At 49.1% G+C, this 13,814-nt stretch overlaps 1 protein-coding gene across 1 annotated transcript in view; it reads right to left on the reverse strand.

Annotated features, from left to right (window-relative positions):
* Nucleotides 1-13,814, reverse strand: part of LOC135515092 (staphylococcal nuclease domain-containing protein 1-like) — a 335,980-nt gene that overhangs the window by 91,693 nt on the left and 230,473 nt on the right. The window lies entirely within an intron of this gene.

Consider the following 13,814-nt stretch of genomic DNA (forward strand, 5'->3'; position numbering starts at 1 on the left):
CACACACACACACACACACACACACACACACACACACACACACACACAGAGAGAGGAACGAAGACAAATACACTAGCACACACCAGCAAGCAGACACACACAGAGAGGGAGAGAGAGAGAGAGGAATGAAGACACATACATTAGCACTCTGGCAAGCATAGATGCATCCCCCCACACACACACAGGTAAACAAACAGGCAAAGTGTTCCTTTTTTCAGCTTGAAAGAACATCATTCCAACCCAACCGATGTGTAAAAAAAAAAAGAACAGCCTACATCTCCCTCTGTCTGTTTGCATACACTGCTGAGAAATCTAGAGATAAACCCTGTGAGTGTCCAGTGAACCGACGCCTACGGTTGGTTTCCTGCCTTCAGCAACCCAGAGAGATCTGCAACATGCATCTCTGGCAAATCCAAATCAGGCTAGGAGAAATACCAGGAGACGTATGTAGTAAGGAGAGTCCCAGTTCCCAATTCCATGTTGGTTTGAAGAAAATTTTTAAAAAAGACAAATCTATGAATTTGCAGGCTCAGTGTAAGAGGCTAATGGGTCTCCAGTGTGACAGGCCTCACTTTGTGTATTTGCTAGTGAGCAAAAACACTGATCCACATAAAGTGAAGACTGTTCCAGATCTCTTTTCTCCTCCTTCCCTCTCTTTTCTCTCACTCTGTTCTGTAATTTGTTTATGCACCATTATGGCTGCAGCTGTTGGTAAATCATATGTAATTACATTGTAAATGCCCCATGTGGAACGGAGAAAGCGATTAGGCTTTAGAGAAGAGAAAATGATTTTAGTTGGGGTTGATTAAAATGGCATTTGTCTGTGGTGTGGCGAATGAGGCGTACTAGCGGAAAGAAAACAAAAAGCTATGAAAACACTGGATCATGTTGTCCTCGCACTCGACCGAAGGCCACGCGGAATCCTATTTGATCAAATCATTACCATCAACAACGGAAATCATCCCATCCAGAATGAAACAGAAGACCAGGGAACAGATTAAAGAATCACTGCTAAATGGTTACTAAAAAGCTGGGATAATTCCAATTCCCTTCCCAAATGAAGGAATTAAACACAAAATCACTGTTAAGCATTTTCCAAACGATGCAGAAACTCTAATTCAGGACACCCAAAGAGAGAAAACGGGGAACAGAAAACCAAGAACAGGAGAAGCGCAGAAAGAGGCAACATTTCACCAGCTGTAATCAGCTCAATATTCAAATGTATGAGATGCACACAGCAGCATCTAGAAAGGAGCACACCCAGGGAAATGTGGAACTAACCTAAAAACAACACTTATTCTGGGAGGTCTCAGAAGACTCTCATTTCCATTTAGTACATGTTGTTCCCGGCGTCTTTATCAGATCTGCTATATAGGCACTGGTGTCTGAACTAGCTTATATTAGCAGTTGTAATGCTGCCGCTTCTGATGTGTGCATACGGTGTGTGTGAATGTGTGTGCGCACGGGTAGTCTGAATGATGACACCGGGCTGAGACACACAGTGCTAACTACCTGCTAGTTTGGCCTGTTAAATATGCATGAGGTTTGGACAGGCTTCATCCTCTAAGGGGGGGGGGGGGGGGCTTGTGTTAAAGAACTTCCAGGTGGGAACGGGAACAACACTGCTGATTACACACACACACGAGCTGAATGATAACAGACAACCTACCTCAACACAGACAAAGGAGGGACTGTAGATGCAGGGGAGAACTAAAATGGCTTTATGGGGAGAAATGTACTCCTCTTTTGGGCACCAGTTGGAAGAAAGTGTCGGCAGCCGATGTGCGTGGAGCGAGGCCGCCATAACAAACAAATGATGGCAGAGCCTCACTAATGCCCACTCTGCCTGTGGAAGAGCGTTTCAGAGTCACATCGCACAGCACTCTCTTCCTCTCTCAATCTTTCTCTCCCCCTCCTGGCAGTCGGAGAAGGGGCCCTCTCCACCAAATTACAGTTTCTGTCATTTGAAAGCCCAGAAGAGACAAAGAGGCAGCATCTGTGCCTTTCCTCCTGCGCTCTACACTCCCATTGAGGCCTCGTCGAGTGAGGCTAATGTGGATTTTCACCCAATATGCGGTGCAGTATTGGGAGGGTTCACCTCTACTTGTAGTTAGGAGGAGAAGCGTGTCAGTGGGTTCATTTTTCAAGAGAAGAGCGATGCATTGCCACGTAAGGTAACCAGCGTTGACTTTCTGGTTACTAGTGAAACCAGAGCACTAAGACCAAGAGCAAGCCGGATTGGGTCCTGCTCCCTCCAAAATACACCCCTCAGAACAAACCGTGCTACAGCTGAGCAGACAGGTGATCTGACCTTCCAATCGTCAGTTCCATTCAAATTCAACAATGAATGTCTTTGTGGTAAAGCTCATCCGAGGACCTCTAAATATTGCATCATCCGGCGCGGTGGTGGGGAGTTAAGAAAACAAATCAAACTTGCAGTGTCTGCTTTTCTCCCTGCTTGAGTTTGTTGTTGCTTTCTACAGCCGTGGCCTCTGCAGTTTGTGTGGAGTGTCACCACAGCTGTTAACAGACCAGCTGAAGAGAAACAAGACGTAGTTCAGCACGACTGAAGAATATAGACCCGGTGAAACAAGGACGGCCGAGAGATGTGAGGATAAAATCATGACCATGACAAATGACTGCCCCCTCTAGGATGACCGTGTCCTCAAAAGACAGAGGCCAGCGGTAGGCGGGGGGAAACAAAGAGCCACCCTCTACAGAGGATCACATGGAAACAGGGACTTGCAGAAGAACAGAACAGAAGACCCTCCCTGTTTCAATCCGTTTTTTCCCCCATTTGGTGCCGAATGAACACGGTCCAGGAGTGGAGAGCTGTTTCTAAGATGGTCCTAGTTCGCTGCTTCACATTAAGGCCTGGTTAGAGCCCCCTGCATTTCCTTTCGGACAGATCGATAGAGAATGTCCTCTTATTGATATCAATACTGGCAAATGCGAACAACAGATTTTTACCTTGTCAGCTCAGGGATTCAATCTTGCAACCTTACGGTTAACTAGTCCAACGCTCTAACCCCCTGCCTCACGAGGAGCCCGCCTGTTACGCTAATGCAGTAAGAAGCCAAGGTAAGTTGCTAGCTAGTATTAAACTTATCTTATAAAAAACAATCAATCATAATTCGACACCATTCTGTATACTTCTGGCCCTTCTTTGGACACTGTGTTAACTAACCTCCAGACGAGCTTCCATACAACTCTCCTTCCGTGGCCTCCAACTGCTCTTAAACGCATGCTATTCAACCGATCACTGCCCGCACCTGCCCGCCCATCCAGCATCACTACTCTGGACGGTTCTGACTTAGTAAACGTGGACAACTACAAATACCTAGGTGTCTGGCTTGACTGTAAACTCTCCATCCAGACTCACATTAAGCATCTCCAATCAAAAATGACTAGAATCGACTAGAATCTGCTTCCTATTTCGCAACAAAGCATCCTTCACTCATGCTGCCAAACATACCCTCGCAAAACTGACCATCCTACCGATCCTTGACTTTGGCGATGTCATCTATAAAATAGCCTCCAACACTCTACTCAGCAAACTGGATGTAGTCTATCACAGTGGCATCCGTTTTGTCACCAAAGCCCCATATACTACCCACCACTGTGACATGTACGCTCTCGTTGGCTGGCCCTCGCTCCAAACTCAATGCTAAACCCACTGGCTTCAGGTTATCTACAAGTCTCTGCTAGGTAAAGCCCCGCCCTATCTCAGCTCGCTGGTCACCATAGCAGCACCCACTCGTAGCACGCGCTCCAGCAGGTATATTTCACTGGTCACCCCCAAAGCCAATTCCTCCTTTGGTCGCCTTTCCTTCCAGTTCTCTGCTACCACTGACTGGAACGAACTGAAAAAATCACTGGAGATTCCCATCTCCCTCACTAGCTTTAGGAACCATCTGTCAGAGCAGCTCACTGTTCGTAGCCCAACTGTATACAGCCCATCTATCTACCTCATTCCCATACTGTATTTATTTATTTATCTTGCTCCTTTTGCACCACAGTATCTCTACTTGCACATCCATCTTCTGCACATCTACCATTCCAGTGTTTAATTGCTATATTGTAATTACTTCGCCACCATGGCCTATTTATTGCCTTAACTCCCTTATTTGACCTTATTTGCACACACTGTATATAGACTTTGTTTTCTTTTTGTTCTACTGTATTATTGACTGTATGTTCTGTTCATTCCATGTGCAACTTTGTGTTGCTGTATGTGTCGAACTGTTATGCTTTATCTTGGCCAGGTCGCAGTTGCAAATGAGAACTTGTTCTTAACAAGCTTACCTGGTTAAATAAAGGTGAAATAAAAAAAATAATCACTAGTTATAACTACACATGGTTGATGATATTACTAGTTTATCTAGTGTGTCCTGCGTTGCATATAATCGGTGCGCATTTACGAAAAAGGACTGTTGTTGCTCCAACGTGTACCTAGCCATAAACATCAATCCCTTTCTTAATCCCTTTTAAACCTGCATATTTAGCTAAAGGAAATCCAGGTTAGCAGGCAATATTAACCAGGTGAAATTGTGTCACTTCTCTTGCGTTAATTGCACGCAGAGTCAGGGTATATGCAACAGTTTGAGCCGCCTGGCTCATTGCAAACTAATTTGCCAGAATTATACGTAATTATGACATAACATTGAATGTTGTGCAATGTAACAGCAATATTTAGACTTATGGATGCCATCCATTAGATAAAATACGGAACGGTTCCGTATTTCACTGAAAGAATAAACATTTTGTTTTCGAAATTATAGTTTCCGGATTTGACCATATTAATGACCTAAGGCTCGTAAGCGCTTGTGCGTTTTGCCAGTAGCTCTTCGCAATGCTTCAAGCATTGCGCTGATTATGACTTCAAGCCTATCAACTCCTGAGATTAGGCTGGTGTAACCGATGTGAAATAGCCAGCTAGTTAGCAGGGTTCGCGCTAATAGCGTTTCAAACGTCACTCGCTCTGAGACTTGGAGTAGTTGTTCCCCTTGCTCTGCATGTGGGAAACGCTGCTTCGAGGGTGGCTGTTGTCGATGTGTTCCTGGTTTGAGCCCAGGTAGGGGTAGACCGAACCACAGAGTATAAGGAACCAGAGGGAGAAAGATAGACTTAGCAACAGAACAAGAGAGATTGAATACCAGCATGATAGTAGGAAGGAGTGTGACTGAGTGGTGTTCCAGCATCATGAGGCGGAGAACAGCTGCTGGGCGTAAAGGTAGAATGTGAATAATGTGGACAGAGTGGCACATGGTTGGGGGAACCACCACTCATTGGAAGGCTGTACCACTGTCAGCTCTTAGCTCCTAACTCTGGTCTGGACAAGGCTGGACAACTGTCAGCTCTTAGCTCCTAACTCTGGTTAGGTCTGGACTAGGCTGTACCACTGTCAGCTCTTAGCTCCTAACTCTGGTCTGGTCTGGACTAGGCTGTACCGATGTCAGCTCTTAGCTCCTAACACTGGTCTGGTCTAGACTAGGCTGTACCGCTGTCAGCTCTTAGCTCTTAACTCTGGTCTAGACTAGGCTGTACCGCTGTCAGCTCTTAGCTCCTAACACTGGTCTGGTCTAGACTAGGCTGTACCGCTGTCAGCTCTTAGCTCCTAACACTGGTCTGGTCTAGGCTGTACCGCTGTCAGCTCTTAGCTCCTAACACTGGTCTGGTCTGGACTAGGCTGTACCGCTGTCAGCTCTTAGCTCCTAACTCTGGTCTGGACAAGGCTGTACCGCTGTCAGCTCTTAGCTCCTAACTCAGGTCTGGTCTGGTCTAGGCTGTACCGATGTCAGCTCTTAGCTCCTAACACTGGTCTGGTCTAGACTAGGCTGTACCGATGTCAGCTCTTAGCTCCTAACACTGGTCTGGTCTAGACTAGACTAGGCTGTACCGATGTCAGCTCTTAGCTCCCAACTCTGTTCTGGTCTGGACTAGGCTGTACAGCTGTCAGCTAGGCTGTACCACTGTCAGCTCTTAGCTCCTAACTCTGGTCTGGTCTAGACTAGGCTGTACCGCTGTCAGCTCTTAGCTCCCAACTCTGGTCTGGTCTGGACTAGGCTGTACCGCTGTAAGCTCTTAGCTCCTAACACTGGTCTGGTCTAGACTAGGCTGTACCGCTGTCAGCTCTTAGCTCCTAACACTGGTCTGGTCTAGACTGTACCGCTGTCAGCTCTTAGCTCCTAACACTGGTCTGGTCTGGACTAGGCTGTACCGCTGTCAGCTCTTAGCTCCTAACACTGGTCTGGTCTGGACTAGGCTGTACCGCTGTCAGCTCTTAGCTCCTAACTCTGGTCTGGACAAGGCTGTACCGCTGTCAGCTCTTAGCTCCTAACTCTGGTCTGGTCTGGTCTAGGCTGTACCGATGTCAGCTCTTAGCTCCTAACACTGGTCTGGTCTAGACTAGGCTGTACCGCTGTCAGCTCTTAGCTCCTAACACTGGTCTGGTCTAGACTAGGCTGTACCGCTGTCAGCTCTTAGCTACTTACTCTGGTCTGGACTAGGCTGTACCGCTGTCAGCTCTTAGCTCCTAACACTATTCTGGTCTAGGTTGTACCGCTGTCAGCTCCTTACTATGGTCTGGTCTGGACTAGGCTGTACCGCTGTCAGCTCTTAGCTCCTAACTCTGGTCTGGTCTGGACTAGGCTGTACCGCTGTCAGCTCTTAGCTCCTAACTCTGGTCTGGACAAGGCTGTACCGCTGTCAGCTCTTAGCTCCTAACTCTGGTCTGGTCTGGTCTAGGCTGTACCGATGTCAGCTCTTAGCTCCTAACACTGGTCTGGTCTAGACTAGGCTGTACCGCTGTCAGCTCTTAGCTCCTAACACTGGTCTGGTCTGGTCTAGGCTGTACCGCTGTCAGCTCTTAGCTCCTTACTCTGGTCTGGACAAGACTAGGCTGTACCGCTGTCAGCTCTTAGCTCCTAACACTGGTCTGGTCTAGACTAGACTAGGCTGTACCGATCTTAGCTTCCAACTCTGGTCTGGTCTGGACTAGGCTGTACCACTGTCAGCTCTTAGCTCCTAACTCTGGTCTGGTCTAGACTAGGCTGTACCGCTGTCAGCTCTTAGCTCCTAACACTGGTCTGGTCTAGGCTGTACCGATGTCAGCTCTTAGCTCCTAACACTGGTCTGGTCTAGACTAGGCTGTACCGCTGTCAGCTCTTAGCTCCTAACTCAAATCAAATTTTATTAGGCTGTACCGCTGTCAGCCCCTAACTCTGGTCTGGACTAGGCTGTACTGCTGTCAGCTCTTAGCTCCTAACACTGGTCTGGTCTAGGCTGTACCGATGTCAGCTCTTGGTCTGGTCTAGCTCCTAACACTGGTCTGGTCTGTAGGCTGCTCCTAACCGCTGTCAGCTCAGCTCTAGCTCCTAACACTGGTCTGGTCTGACTAGGCTGTACCGCTGTCAGCTCTTAGCTCCTAACTCTGGTCTGGTCTAGACTGTACCGCTGTCAGCTCTTAGCTCCTAACTCTGGTCTGGTCTGGACTAGGCTGTACCGCTGTCAGCTCTTTGCTCCTAACTCTGGTCTGGTCTGGTCTAGGCTGTACCGCTGTCAGCTCCTTACTATGGTCTGGTCTGGACTAGGCTGTACCGCTGTCAGCTCTTAGCTCCTTACTCTGGTCTGGACTAGGCTGTACCGCTGTCAGCTCTTAGCTTCTAACACTGGTCTGGTCTGGACTAGGCTGTACAGCTGTCAGCTCTTAGCTCCTAACACTGGTCTGGTCTAGACTAGGCTGTACCACTGTCAGCTCTTAGCTCCTAACACTGGTCTGGTCTAGGCTGTACCGCTGTCAGCTCCTTACTATGGTCTGGTCTGGACTAGTCTGTACCGCTGTCAGCTCTTAGCTCCTAACTCTGGTCTGGTCTGGACTAGGCTGTACCGCTGTCAGCTCTTAGCTCCTAACTCTGGTCTGGTCTAGACTAGGCTGTACCGCTGTCAGCTCTTAGCTCCTAACTCTGGTCTGGTCTGGTCTAGGCTGTACCGATGTCAGCTCTTAGCTCCTAACACTGGTCTGGTCTAGACTAGGCTGTACCGCTGTCAGCTCTTAGCTCCTAACACTGGTCTGGTCTAGACTAGGCTGTACCGCTGTCAGCTCCTAACTCTGGTCTGGTCTGGTCTAGGCTGTACCGCTGTCAGCTCTTAGCTCCTAACTCTGGTCTGGTCTGGACTAGGCTGTACCGCTGTCAGCTCTTAGCTCCTAACTCTGGTCTGGACAAGGCTGTACCGCTGTCAGCTCTTAGCTCCTAACTCTGGTCTGGTCTGGACTAGGCTGTACCGCTGTCAGCTCCTAACTCTGGTCTGGTCTAGACTAGGCTGTACTGCTGTCAGCTCTTAGCTCCTAACACTGGTCTGGTCTAGACTAGGCTGTACCGCTGTCAGCTCTTAGCTCCTAACACTGGTCTGGTCTAGGCTGTACCGCTGTCAGCTCTTAGCTCCTAACACTGGTCTGGTCTGGGCTGTACCGCTGTCAGCTCTTAGCTCCTAACACTGGTCTGGTCTGGACTAGGCTGTACCGCTGTCAGCTCTTAGCTCCTAACACTGGTCTGGTCTAGACTAGGCTGTACCGCTGTCAGCTCTTAGCTCCTAACACTGGTCTGGTCTAGACTAGGCTGTACCGCTGTCAGCTCTTAGCTCCTTACTCTGGTCTGGACTAGGCTGTACCGCTGTCAGCTCTTAGCTCCTAACACTGGTCTGGTCTAGGCTGTACCGCTGTCAGCTCTTAGCTCCTAACACTGGTCTGGTCTAGACTAGGCTGTACCGCTGTCAGCTCTTAGCTCTTAGCTTAACTCTGGTCTGGACTAGGCTGTACCGCTGTCAGCTCTTAGCTCCTAACACTGGTCTGGTCTAGACTAGGCTGTACCTGATGTCAGCTCTTAGCTCCTAACACTGGTCTGGTCTAGACTAGGCTGTCTGGACCGCTGTCAGCTCTTAGCTCCTAACACTGGTCTGGTCTAGACTAGGCTGGTCTACCCGCTGTCAGCTCTTAGCTCCTAACACTGCTAGACTGTACCGCTGTCAGCTCTTAGCTCCTAACACTGGTCTGGTCTAGACTGTACCGCTGTCAGCTCTTAGCTCCTAACACTGGTCTGGTCTAGGATGTACCGCTGTCAGCTCCTTACTCTGGTCTGGTCTAGGCTGTACCGCTGTCAGCTCCTTACTATGGTCTGGTCTGGACTAGGCTGTACCGCTGTCAGCTCTTACTCCTGGTCTGGACTAGGCTGTACCGCTGGTCTGGGTCTGACTAGGCTGTACCACTGTCAGCTCTTAGCTCCTAACACTGGTTTGGTCTGGACTAGGCTGTACCGATGTCAGCTCTTAGCTCCTAACACTGGTCTGGTCTAGGCTGTACCGCTGTCAGCTCCTTACTATGGTCTGGTCTGGACTAGTCTGTACCGCTGTCAGCTCTTAGCTCCTAACACTGGTCTGGTCTAGACTAGGCTGTACCGCTGTCAGCTCTTAGCTCCTAACACTGGTCTGGTCTAGACTAGGCTGTACGCTGTCAGCTCTTAGGTCTGGACAAGGCTGTACCTAACTCTGGTCTGGTCTGGACTAGGCTGTACTGTCAGCTCCTAACTCTGGTCTGGTCTAGTCTGGTCTGGTCTCCTAACACTGGTCTGGTCTAGGCTGTACCGCTGTCAGCTCTTAGCTCCTAACACTGGTCTGGTCTAGGCTGTACTAGGCTGTACCGCTGTCAGCTCTTAGCTCCTAACACTGGTCTGGTCTGACTAGGCTGTACCGCTGTCAGCTCTTGGCCTAACACTGGTCTGGTCTAGACTAGGCTGTACCGCTGCTTAGCTCCTAACACTGGTCTGGTCTAGACTAGGCTGTACCGCTCAGCTCTTAGCTCCTTACACTGTCAGCTCTTAGCTCCTAACACTGGTCTGGTCTAGACTAGGCTGTACCGCTGTCAGCTCTTAGCTCCTAACACTGGTCTGGTCTAGACTAGGCTGTACCGCTGTCAGCTCTTAGCTACTGGTACTGTCTGGTCTGGACAGCTAGGGTCTGGTCTAGACCTGCTGTCAGCTCTTCCTAACACTGCTACTTACTCTGGTCTGGTCTGGTCTAGGATGTACTAGGCTGTACCGCTGTCAGCTCTTAGCTGTACCGCTGTCAACTCTGGTCTGGTCTGTAGACTCTTAGCTCCTAACTCTGGCTGGTACCGCTGTCAGCTCTTAGCTTAACACTGGTCTCCTGTACCGCTGTCAGCTCTTAGCTCCTAACACTGGTCTGGTCTAGACTAGGCTGTACCGCTGTCAGCTCTTAGCTACTTACTCTGGTCTGGACTAGGCTGTACTAGCTGGTCTGGTCTGGACTAGGCTATACCGCTGTCAGCTCTTAGCTCCTAACTCTGGTCTGGTCTAGACTAGGCTGTACCGCTGTCAGCTCTTAGCTCCTAACACTGGTCTGAGAGAGGAGAGAGGGAGAGAGAGAGAGAGGAGAGGGAGAGGGATGAGAAACTGAATGATATCTGTAGCATTTCCCCAGACAGGAAAATTCCTTTCCCAACAAATTCTACCACACGCTTACACACACACACACACACACTTTCGGTAATTAAATCTGACTAATATTTTTTTTTCTCACAAGCACAACTGTCGCAACCGATGCCCCTGAGAATAATGGAAATGGTAAAGATATTACTGACATTTGCTTCACTGTTTAGGGACCATTAAGAGACATCAGGGAGAAGATGAAAACACAGCCTACTATCTTCTCTTGGTATGTGAGACACAGTGACCACAGGCAGAGTATGAACAGAACCGAGCACAATGGGAACTAATGACAACTAGGAGTTTTATTTACACTTTATAACAGTGTGTCTTCAACCCCTTAGAAAGAAGAGGAGGGTGAAACACGCCGGATTGATTCCCTTTGGACTGACTCCGATGTCCCGAACGGCTCGCCCAGCGCCTCAAGGTCGGTCAAGGAGTCTTCGCCCCAGCTGCCTATTTTTATCCAGACAGTAAATGGAGTGATGACCGCGGCTGCCAAAAAAATAAACTTGTCTGACCTCTAACCTCTGACCTTAAAACACTTAAGCGTGAGAGAGAGGAGTGAGGGAGAGACAGGGAGGGAGAGAGAGAGGAGCAGGTAAGGTGGGGAGAGACAAGGTCAAAACTCTCTCTCAGGTAGATTGCTGTCTGTTGTGGTCGACCTGTTTGCCTCGTACAGAATTCTGCTACAGTATGGAAAGAATCGAGCGAGAACATCTATTTGCGGTTGATGAATTCACAGCATCCTATATGTGTCAGAATCTATTTCCATAATAGCGTATGGCGTGGCATTGGGGGCTGCACATTTAGGGAGATCCCTGCTTTCTGAGAAAGGTTGGAATACAGACGGGTTAGGGGGAAACCTGGCAAAACCCCTCTATTTCAGAAACAGTCCCTGGAGCCACAGGGCCTACTGCTTGACGCCAATTTGTCTGTGCCGTGCGCCTTAGGACCAACTTAACCACAACACAGAAAGCTATGTCATTATCAAAAAACAATCTTCATAGTATTTCTAAAATCACCCCCCTCCCCCTACATTATAAATTATGCCGTCTCTGAAAAAACATGTCATGAATTTACTGGGCCTGGGCTTTGAAGAGAGGATGAGAGAGAGAGAGAGAGAGAGAGATGAGAGAGAGCAGATGAGAGAGAGAGAGAGAGGATAAGGAGAGAGAGGGTTGGAGGGAGAGGGGGAGAGGGAGAGAGTGAGGGAGAGGGTCACAGGGGGTGATTCTGGTCATATTTGCTTGCCTGCTGAAAATAACAATCCTGTTTTTCCTAACGAGCACATAACTCGCTCGGTGGGAAACATTGGCCAATTAAAAACTAAAAAAAGGCCCCACATTGCTGGTTCATCTGAAATCATAAAAAAAAGAAGAATAAAAGATGACTAAAACTGTACTTGAACGCAAAGACTGCAGTACTACCAGCCGAGCTGCAGCTTTAGCTACGTTTCCTGAACCCAACGTGTCTCTATCCTGTTCTGGTTCTTCACATGTGCTTTCCACGCTTCCGACTGTTATCAGGCTAATCAACCCCGTCTGTGCCAGTGTGTTTCCTGTCAATCACACTAGTCGTCACGGTGATCACATAGGTTACATGGCACATCATCAGCGCTCTACATAACTTCCTGCGGGGACATGGGGGATATATGCAGCTACATGGAGGGGGATCAGCAGGAGGAGATCTGTTCTGATCACGCTCCAACACCTGGGTGGGTGGTGTGTACGTATGTGGTATTAGTGAGGGGTTATGTCGGGTGCCAAAGGCTGCCAAGCTCCAACATGATAGGATTGTCACGCTCACGGAGACGCAGGGCTCAGATTGGCTCTAAATGAATGCAAATTAATTAATTATCGCAATAAGACAAATTAAGTGATGACGAAAGTCAATTTCATGGCCTCTGCCAAAGTCAAGTGGCACTGGAAAGAGGAATGGGGGATACCTAGTCAGAATGCCTTCAACTGAAATGCGTCTTCAGCATTGACCCCAACCCCTCTGAATCAGAGCGGTGCCTTAATGGACATCCATGTCTTCTGTGCCTGGGGAACAGTGGGTTAACTGCCTTGTTCAGTGGGTTAACGGCCTTGTTCGGGGGAACAGTGGGTTAACTGCCTTGTTCAGGGGAACAGTGGGTTAACTGCCTTGTTCAGGGGAACAGTGGGTTAACTGCCTTGTTCAGGGGAACAGTGGGTTAACTGCCTTGTTCAGGGGAACAGTGGGTTAACTGCCTTGTTCAGGGGAACAGTGGGTTGACTGCCTTGTTCAGGGGAACAGTGGGTTAACTGCCTTGTTCAGGGGAACAGTGGGTTAACTGCCTTGTTCAGGGGAACAGTGGGTTAACTGCCTTGTTCAGGGGAACAGTGGGTTGACTGCCTTGTTCAGGGGAACAGTGGGTTAACTGCCTTGTTCAGGGGAACAGTGGGTTAACTGCCTTGTTCAGGGGAACAGTGGGTTAACTGCCTTGTTCAGGGGAACAGTGGGTTAACTGCCTTGTTCAGGGAACAGTGGGTTGACTGCCTTGTTCAGGGGAACAGTGGGTTAACTGCCTTGTTCAGGGGAACAGTGGGTTAACTGCCTTGTTCAGGGGAACAGTGGGTTAACTGCCTTGTTCAGGGGAACAGTGGGTTGACTGCCTTGTTCAGGGGAACAGTGGGTTAACTGCCTTGTTCAGGGGAACAGTGGGTTAACTGCCTTGTTCAGGGGAACAGTGGGTTGACTGCCTTGTTCAGGGGAACAGTGGGTTAACTGCCTTGTTCAGGGGGTTAACAGTGGGTTGACTGCCTTGTTCAGGGGAACAGTGGGTTAACTGCCTTGTTCAGGGGAACAGTGGGTTGACTGCCTTGTTCAGGGGAACAGTGGGTTAACTGCCTTGTTCAGGGGAACAGTGGGTTGACTGCCTTGTTCAGGGGAACAGTGGGTTAACTGCCTTGTTCAGGGGAACAGTGGGTTGACTGCCTTGTTCAGGGGAACAGTGGGTTGACTGCCTTGTTCAGGGGAACAGTGGGTTGACTGCCTTGTTCAGGGAACAGTGGGTTAACTGCCTTGTTCAGGGGAACAGTGGGTTGACTGCCTTGTTCAGGGGAACAGTGGGTTGACTGCCTTGTTCAGGGGAACAGTGGGTTGACTGCCTTGTTCAGGGGAACAGTGGGTTGACTGCCTTGTTCAGGGGAACAGTGGGTTGACTGCCTTGTTCAGGGGCAGAACGACAGATCTTTACCTTCTCAGCTTGGGGATTTGATCCAGCAACTTTTCGGTTACTGGCCCAAAGCTCAAACCACGAGGCTACCTGCCGCCCCATGATCAGGGGGG

This window comes from Oncorhynchus masou, chromosome 26, assembly GCF_036934945.1.
Source record: "Oncorhynchus masou masou isolate Uvic2021 chromosome 26, UVic_Omas_1.1, whole genome shotgun sequence".
Taxonomy (NCBI): Eukaryota; Metazoa; Chordata; class Actinopteri; order Salmoniformes; family Salmonidae; genus Oncorhynchus; species Oncorhynchus masou.